General features: G+C 40.9%; 1 long non-coding RNA gene across 1 annotated transcript; it reads right to left on the bottom strand.

The window, feature by feature from the left end:
- Positions 1–5,850: 5,850 nt before the first annotated feature.
- LOC116551517 lies at positions 5,851–8,710 on the bottom strand. The gene is made up of 2 exons (XR_004268982.1): positions 8,493–8,710; positions 5,851–7,776 (listed from the first exon to the last, which is right to left on the bottom strand). It is a non-coding gene; the product is annotated as an uncharacterized LOC116551517 (long non-coding RNA).
- Between the last annotated feature and the right edge of the window lie 5,645 nt (positions 8,711–14,355).

Consider the following 14,355-nt stretch of genomic DNA (forward strand, 5'->3'; position numbering starts at 1 on the left):
GAGCGGAGAGACATTTTTTCCTTCCCTTTCTTCCTTCCTTCCTTCCTTCCTTCCTTCCTTCCTTCCTTCCTTCCTTCCTTCCTTCCTTCCTTCCTTTCCTTCCTCCCTTCCCTTTCTTCCTCCCTTCCTCCCTTCCTCCCTTCCTGACTTCCTGCTTCTCTGCCTTTCTGCTTCCCTCCCTTCTTTCCCACCCTCTTTCCCCTTCCCCACCTTTCTTTTCTTCTTCTTCTTCTTCTTTTCCCATTTATTTATTTTATCGCATTTTAGGTTTTGGGGTACATGTGAAGAACATGCAAGATTGTTGCATAGGTACACATGTGGCAGTGTGATTGGCTGCCTTCCTCCCCATTACCTACATCTGGCATCTCTCCCCTTGCTATCTCTCCCCAGCTCCCCACCCCCCACCGTGCCTCCCCTATTTCCCCCCAACTGAACCCAGTGTGTAGTGCTCCCCTCCCTGTGTCCATGTGTTCTCATTGTTCAACACCCGCCTATGAGTGAGAACATGCGGTGTTTGATCTTCTGCTCTTCTGTCAGTTTGCTGAGAATGATGGTTTCCAGGTTCATCCATGTCCCTACAAAGGACCCAAACTCATTGTTTTTGATGGCTGCATAATATTCCATGGTGTATATGTGCGACATTTTCCCTATCCAGTCTGTCGTCGATGGGCCTTTTCTTTATTTTTTTCTTCTTGTGGTGAATGAATAAATGGCCCCAAGGATGTTCATGTCCTAATGCCTGGAACCTGTGAATATGTTACCTTCCAAAGTAAATGGGATTTTGTAGATGCGATTAAACTAAAGGTCTTGGGATGTGGAGATTATCTTGCATTGTCAGGTGAACTAATGTAATCACAGGATTCTCATAAGAGCAGGCAGGAGGGTCAGAAGATAGGGAGAAGATGAAAGAACAGAGGCAGAGGTCACAGAGGAGAAAAGATGCCACACTGCTGTTTTGAAGTTGGAGGAAGGGGCCATGGCTTAAGGAATATGAGCAGCACCTTGTAAACTTAATAAGGTGAAGAAATATGTTCTCCCCTGGAATCTTCAAAAAGAAGAAAGCAGCCTTAGATATGGATTTTGGAATTCTGACCTCTAGGACTGTATGTAATAAATGTATGTTGTTTTAAGGCACTAATTTTGTGGAAATATGTTAAAGCAGCAATAGGAACAATCTCATCAAAAAGTCGGCTAAGAACATGAATAGACAATTCTCAAAAGAAGATATACGGATGGCCAAAAAACATGAAAAGATGCTCAACATCACTAATGATCAGGGAAATGCAAATCAAACCCACAGCATGATACCACTTTACTCCTGCAAGAATGGCCATAATCAAAAAATCGAAAAACAGATGTTGGTGTGGATGCGGCAATCAGGGAACATTTCTCCACTGCGGTTGGGAAAGCAAACTAGTCCAGCTGCTATGGAAAACAGTGTGGAGATTCCTTAAAGAACTAAAAGTAGAACTACCATTTGATCCAGCAATCCCACTACTGGGTATCTACCCAGAGGAAAAAAGTCATTATTTGAAAAAGATACTTGCACACGCGTGTTTATAGCAGCACAATTCACAATTGCAAAATTGTGGAACTAACCCAGATGCCCATCAATCAACAAGTGGAGAAAGAAACTATGATCTGTCTATCAATCTATCTATCTACATGATAGAATACTATGCAGCCATAAGAAGGAATGAATTAACAGTATTTGCAATGACCTGGGTGAAATTGGAGACTATTGTTCTAAGCGAAGTAATTCAGGAACAGAAAACCAAACACTGTAAATTCTCACTGATATGTAGAGCTAAGCTATGAGAACACAAAGGCATAAGAATGATTCAATGGATTTTGGGAACTTGCCGGGAAGAGTGAGAGGGGGACAAGGGATAAAAGACAACATATGTTTCAGTATATACTGTTCAGTTGATTGGTGCACCACGACCTCACAAATCACCACTAAAGAACCTGTGTAACCAAATGCCACCTGTACCCCAATAACTTATGGAAAAAAAATAAAGCAGCAATAGGAAACTAATATACTTTTTCCCTTTCCTTTTCTTTTCTATTTTTTTAAGAGGTAGTAGAGCAGGGTTGTCCAATCTTTAGGCTTTCCTGGGCTACACTGGAAGAAGAAGGATCGCCTTGGGCCACACATAAAATACACTAACACTAATGATAGCTAATACGCTAAAATTTAAATATCACACAAAAAAACTCATAATGTTTTTAGAAAGTGCTAATTTTAACAAATTTTGGAAAGCTTTTCAAAGTATAAGAGAAAGGAAAAGTTGTTAATAATTCTACTCCTCTTCTTGACTCCATTATAGGTAATATTTGGACACATTTCTATCTACATTATTCTATTTTTTAAGAAATGGCTGAAGTAATATTGTGTGTATAATTTCACATCCTGGTTTTTTTTTTCACCTAAGTAAGTGAATATCACAAGAGTTTTCCGAAAACACCATAATGTAGCAATGACTAATGTTGGGTATTCAGCAGTTTTAAATTCTTATCATAAATAATAATGAAATGCATATTTTTGCATAATCCTTTTTGTATACTGTGGTAAAATACACAACATAAAATTTACCATGGCAACCATTTGAAACTGTACAAATTTGTAGCATTAAGTACATTCACAATGTTATGCAACTGTCACCACTATCTAGTTCCAGAACTGTGCATAAATCTGCCTGAATTTCAGACTGTTTCTGCATAACAAATTCATAGAGAGTAGAGTATTGCATTAAAGGAAAAAAAAATCTTAAAGTACATCCAGAAAGGTGGTACTCATTTGCTTTTCAGAGTATAAGAATATTAGTTGTAACATTCTAGTTGGTCCTCACCTACACTATCATTCAAAATACCTTTGCTAGTTTATGAGTAAAAAGAAATCTTGTCCTTATTTTGTTTGCATTTGATTATTATGAGGCTGATCATTTTCCAGTATGTTAATTAACTGTTTTATTTTACGACGTAAAATGTCTGTATGCCACCATAGGACATGAGAAGGTAAAGTCACAACTCTGCTCTCTGCCCTACCTTCCTGATTCAACTACAGGACTCCATTTTTTTTTTTTTTTCAAATGGAGTCTCGCTCTGTTGCCAGGCTGGAGTGCAGTGGCACAATCTTGGCTCACTGCAGCCTTGCCACCAGGTTCAAGCGATTCTCCTGTAGAGTTCTCTATTCTCATCTGCTTTTTATCTTAGTTTCTGTGTAAGATTTTATTGTAAGAAAGGATCCCTTGGCTAATAAATGTTTGAAAACGACAAATCTAGACTAATGGTTTTCAAATATTTGACCGTATAAGTAACGCCGGAGAAATGTGTTAAAAATACAGATTTCCTAAGACCTCCCTCAGAAGTCTCAGAGGCCAGGGAATTTGCGTGTCAATCTGGTGCTAGGTTATCTTTTGCAGACTGTCCAAACTTCATATTTTGAGCAACACTGCCTTGTCTTGCTTCCCATAGTCTAGGACTTACAAGATGATTCTAAATGCAAGATGATCTTGAGTGGGGTTAAATAAAACCAATGTGTAGTTAGATAAAATGAAATCACATAAGATGAGAGACTTCCTTTTGCCTTCTCTTTCAGTCCTTGTGGACAGATTAAGAGAAGTCTCAGTTTGGTGTGAGTGCATCTTTAACGACTTTCTAGCACATACTAACCTCCCTTTTAACAAAAACAAAAACAGGGCTTAGGCTCAGAGCTTTTAGTAGGTTATAGTCTCTGGTTAAGTTTTAACGGCATTTTAAAAACTCGGTTTACTTGTATGGTGACCTTTTAGAAATGAAAACATATTAAAATTTTAATTATGGTAGTGATATTAAGATATTAGGAAATAACAGTAGCAGTATTATGGGTAAAAATAGTGAAGGTTGTAATCAAATGAATCAAATCTATGAATCCCTGGTTTGGAACATGGGCTGCTATACAGAAAGAACAGATCTAAATCCAGAGGTGGGTTGGGGGTGTTTTGGAAGACCTGAAAGGGTACAGAAGTGGAGGTTGTGAAGAAGCTTTGGTGGTGAAGAAGAGGCTGCCTTAGCCTCCTAAAGTGCTGGGATTACAGGTGTGAACCACTGTGGCCTGGCCTTTTAAAAATTCTCTCCTTGGGAGTTGGCAGAGAGGAGGCAGGGAAGAAAGCAGCATTATATTTTTGAAATGTGAGTTGCGTTCTTTTGGTAGTAGAATATCTGTGAGAAAATAGCTAGGGAGCAGGTGCGGGTGTTCTTTTTCATTTTGTTTTGTTTTGTTTCTTCTTTTTTCCCCTCCACAGTGGGCTGGGCCTAGCTTGTAAAATATTTATACTCAATTTATTGAGAAATTATTTTAACCAACTTTACTGTGTCAGTACACAGCATTGGACACTATGTTCTCGGTGACGGGACAAAGAGGGACATTTCTTCTTCATAATTTTTACCTTGTGGCTCATACTGTCAGCTGCTTTAACAGGGGTGATGCACTTTGCTGTTTGTTCCTGCAGATGATTCAAGTTAAAACAGAAGAACTTATGTCTACCTCCAGCGACACATACATGATTCTTTGCAGGACTAAAGAGTACTTGGCCTTGCCAGCTGGCAGTCCAGGATTTAGCAGAAGGTTAAAGATGCTGCCGTGAGAAGTTACAGATAGTTTCACTTAGCCTCTTCTCTAATGCCATGGAAGAAAAAAAATCACTGACTCACTATGCCATGTAAGGCATAAGGAAGACGCTAAGAGAGTTTGTAATGGGTTCCCTTTTAAAGCATGGTAGAGACTGAATTAGTATTGACTAAGAAAGTTTCAGGCAAAAAAAAACTTATCCAAATAGTATGGATCTGAAAAAGCTGATTCTATTATTACTATATTTATTTTTTTATTTGTTATTTTCAAAAAATTTTATTTTACTTTAAGTTCTGGGATACACGTACAGAATGTGCAGGTTTGTTACATAGGCGTACATGTGCCATGGTGTACCTATCAACCCATCATCTAGGTTTTAAGCCCTGCATACGTTAGGTATTTTTTCTAATGCTCTCCCTCTCCTTGCCCCTCACTCCCCGACAGGCCCTGGTGTGTGATGTTCCTCTCCGTCTGTCTACATTTTCTCATTGTTCAATTCCCACTTATGAATGAGAACATGCAGTGTTTGGTTTTCTGTTCCTGTGTTAGTGTGCTGAGAATGATGGTTTCCAGCTTCATCCATGTCCCTTCAAAGGACATGAACTCATTCTTTTTTATGGCTGCACAGTATTCCATGGTGTATATGTGCCACATTTTCTTTATCCAGTCTATTTTTGATGGCATTTGGTTGGTTCCAAGTCTTTGTTATTGTATTTTTAAAAGTTTTTTAGACAGAGTATCACTCTTGTTGCCCAGGCTGTAGTGCAATGGCATGATCTCAGTTCACTGCAATCTCTGTCTCCTAGGTTCAAGCAATTCTCCTGCCTCAGCCTCCTGAGTAGCTGGGATAAGAGGCATGCACCACCACGCACAGCTAATTTTGTATTTTTAGTAGAGACAAGGTTTCACCATGTTGGTCAGGCTGGTCTCAAACTCCTGACCTCAGGTGATCCACCCACCTTGGCCTCCGAAAGTGTTGGGATTACAGATGTGAGCCACCGTGCCCAACCAAAGAAGCTGATTTTAAACCAACAACCATGGTGTTTTCTGATTGACTGTTTAGCGTCCATATAAGAAGCATTATTTATAACCCTAACAGTTTTCTTTTCACAACAATCACTTATCTTACTGGCTGTAGTTTACCCTATTATCTAATTTACCAAAGAGATCTTGGGTTTTAAAATGTTAAATCCTGTTTTTGGAATAAAAATTGTAAATGAAGAATGCTTGTCACCACATGTTAGTAATGGAAGTATTCTATTATTTTTAATTTTATGTATGTATATCCAACAGCTATATGGGAAAGTAGCTATTACAGACCCATATTAATTCCATCATTTATAACCAGGGTTGGTAGCAAAGCAACAGAAATACATCTTCAATGCAAACTTGTTCCCAGCATCTCTTTCCTTTCATCCTTGACCATAATGTGTCCTGAGCAGGAAGAAGACATCCTTAGCCCAACCCGCTTCCCCTCCAATGTGGGCTGAGTGTTGGGTCAACTAACGAGCAGTGCAGACTCTCCATTTTTCTTTGTTGGAGCTAGGTGCCTTGGAGGCATGTAAGGGCACAGCCTCAAATTCCAGAGCCAGGATTTGAGGTGGGGGAGGAAGTGAAAGAAGACCTTTAGCCATTCAGTGTTATCAAAAGCAATCACCGAAGAACTTTTTGAGCCCGGCATTGCATTGGGATATGTATCAGCAGTACCAAACAGCCTTTTTAGTGGACAAGTATTCATACCTTGCTAACACCAGTGTATACCTGATGGAAAACTCCTATTCATGGGATGGCAGAATTGTAAACATTTCCTCTTTTACCAAATTTGTGGATGGAATAAAATGTAGCCTTAAACATTAATGGCTTCTTTGGTCTTCCATATGAGGGGCCTGAAAACTTTCAGAAATAGGAATCCTGTGGCATCTGCTAAGGGTGATTAGAAGAAAGAGTGACAGCCTCCAGGATATAATACCGGAACCGTTACAAAACGCTTCCAGCTGCGATTTCAGAGGAATCACCCCTGAACCCCTGTACGTGGTTCTCCTATTTCAGTACTCTTCTAGCTATGACTTTGCTTAGACAAGCTGAAGTTGATGGATTCGTTAGAAAGTTTCCACTGAACTTGTCTGGTCCAATTTGTCTTTTCTCAAGGGCATGGACACAGCTTTGCTTCTCCTTCCTGCACTCACTGGTCTGCTGCCCCCATTCTTCCCATTAGGGCATAGAATATTACCTAGCAGGTGAAGACACCATACACTGTTTGATTTTTAATAGGAGAAACCCCTCTAGTTGGAGATAAATCTTACTTGGAGGCCAGGTAGCTATAAGTCTGAAGTGTCAGTATGGCATTTCAGCATTTTCAGTCAGAGCCCCCAAGGTCCAAACAAATCACAGAACAAGGCTTTGAGATACTGAATTTGGTTTGAAATAGAATGTGAACAGATGATTCTGCCAAGTTTATTCTGAAGTAGCCATAGCCAGGATGAGGGTGGCCTTCTGGAGGAGTAAGGTTTGAGAGAATTATGTTGAAAGTCATTCAGAGAAAGAGCCTGTTCCTCAGCTGCTCCCTGCTCAGAAGCAAGGGTTCTGGTGGTGGGTACAAGATCAAACTAAAGATGAAGTCTCTTCTCTTGATAATTTAGACCGACCCAAAACAACTGGGTCTATAAAGAAACCAGATTATGTCATGTGCCAATCTGGCAAACACCAGAATGTGTGTCTCCATGATCCAACAATTCCTATTTTGTATGTAACTGTGATGTCTGTGTCAATTCCAATCTTTCTTAGGTAACGGCAGACAGTGCAGAGTCTTTATTGTCCTTGGACAATGGGACACATCAGGTAAGGTGGCAGTCTGATAAGATTGCTACTTAAGGAAGAGGTGCTGTTGCAAAAGAAATGTGGAAGTTAAAAACAACTAATGATCCATTGATTGGGCTTGGACACAGACCCTAGCACTTGAGTACCTTACACTTTTTAACTTGCACTCCAGCTTTGATCAGGCTTTTCCTGTGATTGTGCAGCCAGGAAATAATAATTCTCTTGGCTTTGCTCTTGGTTGACATTTGGGAAATGGCTGCCCTTTAGAACTTGGCTCTGATCTCTTCGGTATTTGCCTGATGTCTTGAGACTCCATTCTTCTGAGCTCCTGGTATCTTTGATTCTCCCTGAAGTTAAGAACACTATCAGTCCTCCAAACCTGCCTCTTATACTGTTAATATACTAAATTTAAACGAAAATCTTAGGCAAGACCCTTTAGGGTCTTCTGGTCTTCATATGAAACTGCATTTTTAACAGTATAACAAATATAGTTTTCAAAAACCCCATAAATTCTACCAGTTTGGAAGTAAAAAGGGGTAAAAATGCTTTGCATCATGTTTCTAGGGCTTCTTAGAAATTTTACACGAAGAGCACTTTTTACTCCTGGCCAGCCAAGAACACCAACTGATTTCAGCTGCTGTTATTTGGTGTGTGAAAAAAAAAAAAAAGATTTTTCCAAAGAATTTTGTTATCAGTAATGCTATGTAGCCTGGCACAACACACTTGACAATATCAAAAGAGATGCTATTATATAAATGTAACAGGGAGCAGAATGCAGTTCTGTTTCATGATTTGGCCAGAAAAAAAACAAATTAACTTGAGTGACTGGAGGCAATCTGAATTCATTAGACCCCTGGCCCTTATACACATTACAATTCTGCCCCAGTAAAGAGATCATAAAAGAAAGGTTTACATGGCTCTCAGAAAGGAGATACTCTCCTTTTCAATTACATCTGATTTATGAACTGTTTAAACCATTTCCCAAAGTCTGCCTTCACAGCCTCTTGCTTGTCTGATAAACACTGCACAGAAATTCTGCTGGTTTGCAAAATCTGACTCTTACGTGTCTGAAGTCCCCTTTCAAATCCTGGGAGGAAGGAACATTGAAGGCTCCAAAGAGTTGCTGGTGACAAATGTCTACTGTATTTCCTGATGGCAGAGAACAAAGTGAGACGTGAAAGAGAAAACGTACACGCAGTGGAATCCTCTCTCCTTCAGCTCCTTTGAGCCAAGCGCTGAGCTATCTGATTTTTATACCCCTACCCCCTCAGCCCTTCTCCCTCTCATGCTGTGGTCTGTTCTCCACAAATATCTCCTTTTCGGTTTCAAACCAGATGGAGTTACAGAAAACAAACTGTAAGTTCCCAGGCCCAAAAGTTTCTCACAGCCAGGAAGGGAGTGGGTGACAGGACGTGGATTACCCTCTCCATCCCCCAGCTCCAGGCCCCTTCTTTTCAAAAGCAAATTCTTTTAAAAATATAGAGAGAGCCTAACTTAGCAATCATTTGGCAACGAGTGAGCATGGTTATCTTTCAAAATAATAATGACGCCAAACTTTATAGAAAAAGGAAATCGTTCTCTTTGTTCCAAAAACCCTACAATGTAGATAAATATTTCTCCAGGGATAAATACAAAGACTTTTTTTTTTTTTTTTAAGAACTGTTCTATTTGCTAGTCTAGACGTATAGGAAGGCATCATAAAACTGTTATTTTTCAGTGGGTCAAACTCTCTTCCAGAGCAACTCTATCTGCCTCAGAACGGAAAAGAATCCCAGGTTTAGAAGGAATTTGCCAGCCCTAGGCCAGTTCTTATTCATCTGCTGTAGATCTTGATCCACATCATATTAACAAGAGTTTCAAAGGTTTTTTGATTTCTGTGCTTTATGTTTTAACAAGGGAAGCGCCTTCTACCTGAGTTCCTCAAGATGATTTATTAGACTCTACTGAGCGTGAGATGGTTTGAGTGGTTGGTTGGAAGACAGGTTTCCTCCTCATGGACTTAATAATGTCTTGGTCTTATGAGAGAATTTTGTGGGGCTCCTTTGCCTCCTGCTCAAGGCACCAGTGAGTATCATTTGCAGAATTAGGGTGTTGGCTCAAAAGAGACATACTGTATTATCCCATAGAGTATGAGAGCATCTGGGAATTATGAGGGCGTTTATGAGTAACATCTCTGGTAGACACATGAGATCAGCCCTCTTCCCGCTCACCACCACTGAAGATCTGGGGGCGGATGGGCAGAGGTGAGGTGGTGTGGCATGACAGCTGGAACACAAGTGGAAATAGCCAGTTGGCCATACTGAAACACTATTTGCCATCTATGTGTGAGGCCGTTCCAGTATTGGTGTCCAAGGACACTTAGTCCTGGCCTCATTTGCCTTCCTATTTTAAAGGGGGAAAGGCTTCATATACTTATTTAAGAAAAACAAACAAAAAAGAAACTTGAGTATTAAGTAACTGTTGAGCAAGCAACACAGTGATAAAATTTTAAAATATACAAATCAGAACTATATGGCATCAATTTTGCTAGAATGATCCATGAACTTTAAATATCAAGGAGTCCAAAATCTTGGACATTGGGCATTAGTTTTACTATGCTGTCTTTCAATTCAGAAGAGGACAAATTTTTTTACATGGTTTCCTGTATCAGTGATGGGATTGTTGAGTTTTCATGTTTTCTGAAAAAAGTAGAAGTTAAATTACTTCTTTTGACTGTCCAAAGTGGTGCATTTTACTTAAGAAGAAGAAGGCCCCATGCTGGGAGCCTTACATTTTGCTATGGTCTCTGTCAGTAACTGAGAGTGGTGATATGGAACTCCCCTGCCTGTCTGGGCCTCAGACATTTTTTCTGCAATGAAAACTAATAGGGTTGACATTTATTGCCCTCACTGAAGTCTCTTAAAGTGTAGCAACAGTCTGGGCATGGAATGGGTTTTAGTAAGAGTGATTTGATTCACTAGCCCTCTGAATGTCATGTGCAGGGTATGAGCAGAAGCAGGAGCAATGGAGTGTGTGTGTGTGTGTGTGTGTGTGTGTGTGTGCGCGCGTGCACACGTGTATGTGTAGCTAACAGTGGCCAAGGACAGTTGAGCCTCTGTAAGTTTCATTTTTTTTTTTTATCTTTAGTAGAAACCTCCTATTGCTGAACCTTGGAGGAGGTAGCTAAGGCTTTTTCTAAGACACAGATAAATGTTCCTCTTAGCTATCATGATAGATTTTTGACCAGGAGAGCCACTGTCAGATACATGTGATGATCATCCTGGGTGATGTGTCTTCATTAAGAGATAACAGGTAGTGCTGATGCTGAAGTGATCTGGTGGAGGAATGGCCTGAGACAGAGATTGCAAACTGCATAACAACCCAACATAACAACCCAAGGGGCTGTTGATGAGGATTCTGTAGATTAACACAGACTAGCTCCATAGAGAAGTGTCATAATCAACTTGTAACGCCCATCTCAGGTGTGACAGGGCAAGTGGTGACCTTGTGCCATGCTGTTGGCAATGGCACCACAGAACATACCAGAGACAACACAATCAGATGTATCTGGCTTCTAATTAGATCCTCCCTGGGAAAGCTGTGTGACCCAGCAAGCGACATAACCTCTCCAGGTTCAATGTCCTTCTCAAGAAACAGTGATACCTTCTTTGTGGAGTTTTTGTGAGGCTGAAGCAAGATAATGTATGCTTGTTCCTGTTCTTAAAATTGTGGCTGGCAAAAAGTAACGTGTCAAGCGAGAAAACTTTGGATTACAGAGATATGGTTTGGGCTTGCACATTCATTTTTCACAAATGCAAGAAGACTTATTGGAGACACCAAGTCATGGAGGGCTTCAGTTCAGACTCAGCAAAATATAAGGCAAGATGATCATTTCCCCCAAACAGGGTCAAAGTCATGTGAATAGGAGGCATACGCATTCTTCATATGGAGTTAATGACATAATCTTTAGTAGGAAATGACTCCCTATGGTTATGAACTACACATAATTGTAGGTATGGTGGGAGAAATCCAACCCCATCCTGCCTGTTACTGTCTCTTTCATATACAGAACCAGAGCTCACTCTCCTTTTTTTTTTTGAGATGGAGTCTCGCTCTGTTGCCCAGGCTGGAGTGCAGTGGTGCAATCTTGGCTCACTGCAACCTCCACCTCCCAGGTTCAAGTGATTCTCCTGACTCAGGCTTCCGAGTAGCTGAGATTACAGACAACTGCCACCACACCTGGCTAATTTTTTTGTGTTTTTAGTAGAGATGGAGTTTCACCATGTTGACCAGACTGGTCTTAAACTCCTGACTTCAGGTGATCTGCCCGCCTCTGCCTCCCAAAGTTCTGGTATTACAGGCATGATCCACCATGCCCGGCCTCACTCTTCTGAGTCTGGATCCCATTCTTCTCTGTGACTGAGCAGACGTAAAAGCTACTGACTTTCAGTCTGAGCCTCCAGAATTTTGTACAGGAAAAAAACCCAGCAACTGGGCATCCAGGGGAAGGGGAATAGAATCAGAAATACTAAATGAGGTAGAGCTCTAAAGGCAAAGAAGATGTGGAAAGAGTGAAAGGGGACAGTTAGGATACTGGGGAAGGACCATGTGGTCACTCTCAGAGGGCTGTCTTCTTGGGATGTAGTGTTCCAGTTGCATCTCCCTATTCCTTGGTGGCTTGGGAACAATTTCCTGAATGCTGGAAACCTCACCAGGGTTCAGTGCATCATCTGCTCAGGGAAGGTGGGGAAGTGCTAGTCAGAAATGGTGGTGGGGAAACCGGTTCCCTGTCCGTCCAAAGGACTTTGAAAAGCACCATCCTTGTGAACCACCAGGCAGCCTAGAGCCTCAATTTCTGTTTACCTACCCAGCAGCAGAGAGAGTACAAAACAGTAAGGTTGGTCCTCTATGAGGTTGGATATAAAACATTACATGAGACAGAGAAAAGGGACTTGTTTAGTTAGGTTTCTTTAACATTATCATCATCATTATTTCCAGACTAAGGTGGCCTCTCCACTGGCCAAAGGGACATGCTGAATTGTGGATCATTTCTCTGGACTTCCTTGATATACAAATGATCCTCCATGGGGACATCTGAATTTATGCTTGAGGACATCAGAATTTCCCATTATCCATTCTATTATTACTCCCATAAAGATTCTCCCCTTAGGACTGAGCGAGGGCAGGTGCTTTCTTGGTTTCCAGAAGAGGACAAAAGCTTCTCATGTACCTGATAGCTAGTAATAACAGAGTTATCTATATACTCAGGAAAATGACTAGGTGATGTCAAAGTGTATGTTAACTACGTAACTCCCTATGTTTGTTATTCCCGCCTGTTTCTCTGTAGTTCTCAGTTAAATCCTGGAAAGAAAAAAGGTTTGAGGATGGGTGAGGGGTATAGATGGGACAGAAGAAAGTGGGTGAACCTGGAGACCTGGCCCATGTTAAGGCTCCCCAGGATGATGGAAAAATCATGACAGGAAGCTTATAAGATGGAAGGATGTCAAGGTCCTCGTGTCCCATGGAAAGAGAATAAGGGGTGCCATCTTGGAGCAGAGAAGATGTCTAAGCTGGGGACCCACAGTGATCCCCCAAAAGTTTGACATCCCCCTCTCATATCTGGAAAGGACACCCTTTGTAGAAAGTTCTCAGCACAGACTCACCTCAGCAATCCTACACAAGGAGTAGCCAGTCTTCCAAGTTTCCACTTTCTATTCCTGTCCTAACTGACTAACCTCTTTTGTTGCTGTTGTTTGAAAGGACTTTCAGTTGTACAACTTTCTGCACATGTTGTCATTTGAACATAAACAGTGAAAATCTTTGTCATGCTTCCCTTTCAAACGTTCGTGGTTGACAAATACGTTTTCAACTAACATTTTCCCACTTAAAATGTAGTAAACTATTTAGTTTAACATTAATCCAAAGTAAGAAGGGGCTTCTCCTCCTCCTGGTTTTCCCTTTCTCCTTCTCCATCTCCTCTTCCTCTTCCTCCTCCTCTTCCTCCTCCTCCTCTTCTTTATCTGCCTCTCTCCTTTGATCTGTGAGATGGTTGGGTTATCATGCCAGTGTGGCATTAACATTTTTTTCTCTTTGAAAATGCATTTTGAGCAAATCCTATGATAGGGATGGAGAGATAACATTTAGAAAGTTTCCTAAAATCTTAAAGCCTTCATTTAGTAAATACGACAAGCTCTGTAATTTATAGATGGGATTATAACATTCTAACCTCTATTTGGGCTCTGCTTTCCCAGCTCTCAGGGGTAATGAGATGATGAATAAGTCAATATTTGTTCAAGGATTTGAAGCAAAGCAATGTCTTAAATGCTTATGTATTTTGACCTCAAATTGCACTCCTACAAAATTCCCTGTAAGTAAGAAAAAGGAAGGGGGCAGTGGCAGAAACGACACAAAGTAGCTATTTATGCTGCTTCCCAAACCTCCAGAACCCAGAAGAGGAATAGGAGAAGTGCTTGTAGATGACAATCCTTGTTCCAGGATGATTCTTGGTGGACTTAAGTGAAGTGGCAGCATTGACAGATCTCGCCTCAGTGACCTCTAGTACTTTCTGAGTGAGTTCACTTTATCCCAACACCCAGAGCCTTCCTAATGTCCAGTGGCCTGGACCCTTCACCAGCATTGTTCAGTACGGTGTGCTTCCTCCCTAGTTTACACCCTAATGCCAAAAATTTCTGTCTTTTGTCTTTAGAGCCCAGAGAGATGACTGAGCAGCTACCCTGCTAATTCAGTTTTACCAAGGGGGTTAATCACTGCTGATGTCTCAGGAAAGCTTTTTCAACAGTCATTATAGTAAGTAGAACAAATGCAAATACCAGAACAATAAAAACAGTACGAACAGCGTCAGTCATCAAGTCCCGACCATGGGTAAAGGTCTGTGTAAAGTCTAGATGTTATCTAATCAATCCTCATAGCAGTCCTGCGAGTGGGAA

This window comes from Sapajus apella, unplaced genomic scaffold (assembly GCF_009761245.1).
Source record: "Sapajus apella isolate SASKATOON/1434 unplaced genomic scaffold, GSC_monkey_1.0 scaffold10, whole genome shotgun sequence".
NCBI classification, from domain to species: domain Eukaryota; kingdom Metazoa; phylum Chordata; class Mammalia; order Primates; family Cebidae; genus Sapajus; species Sapajus apella.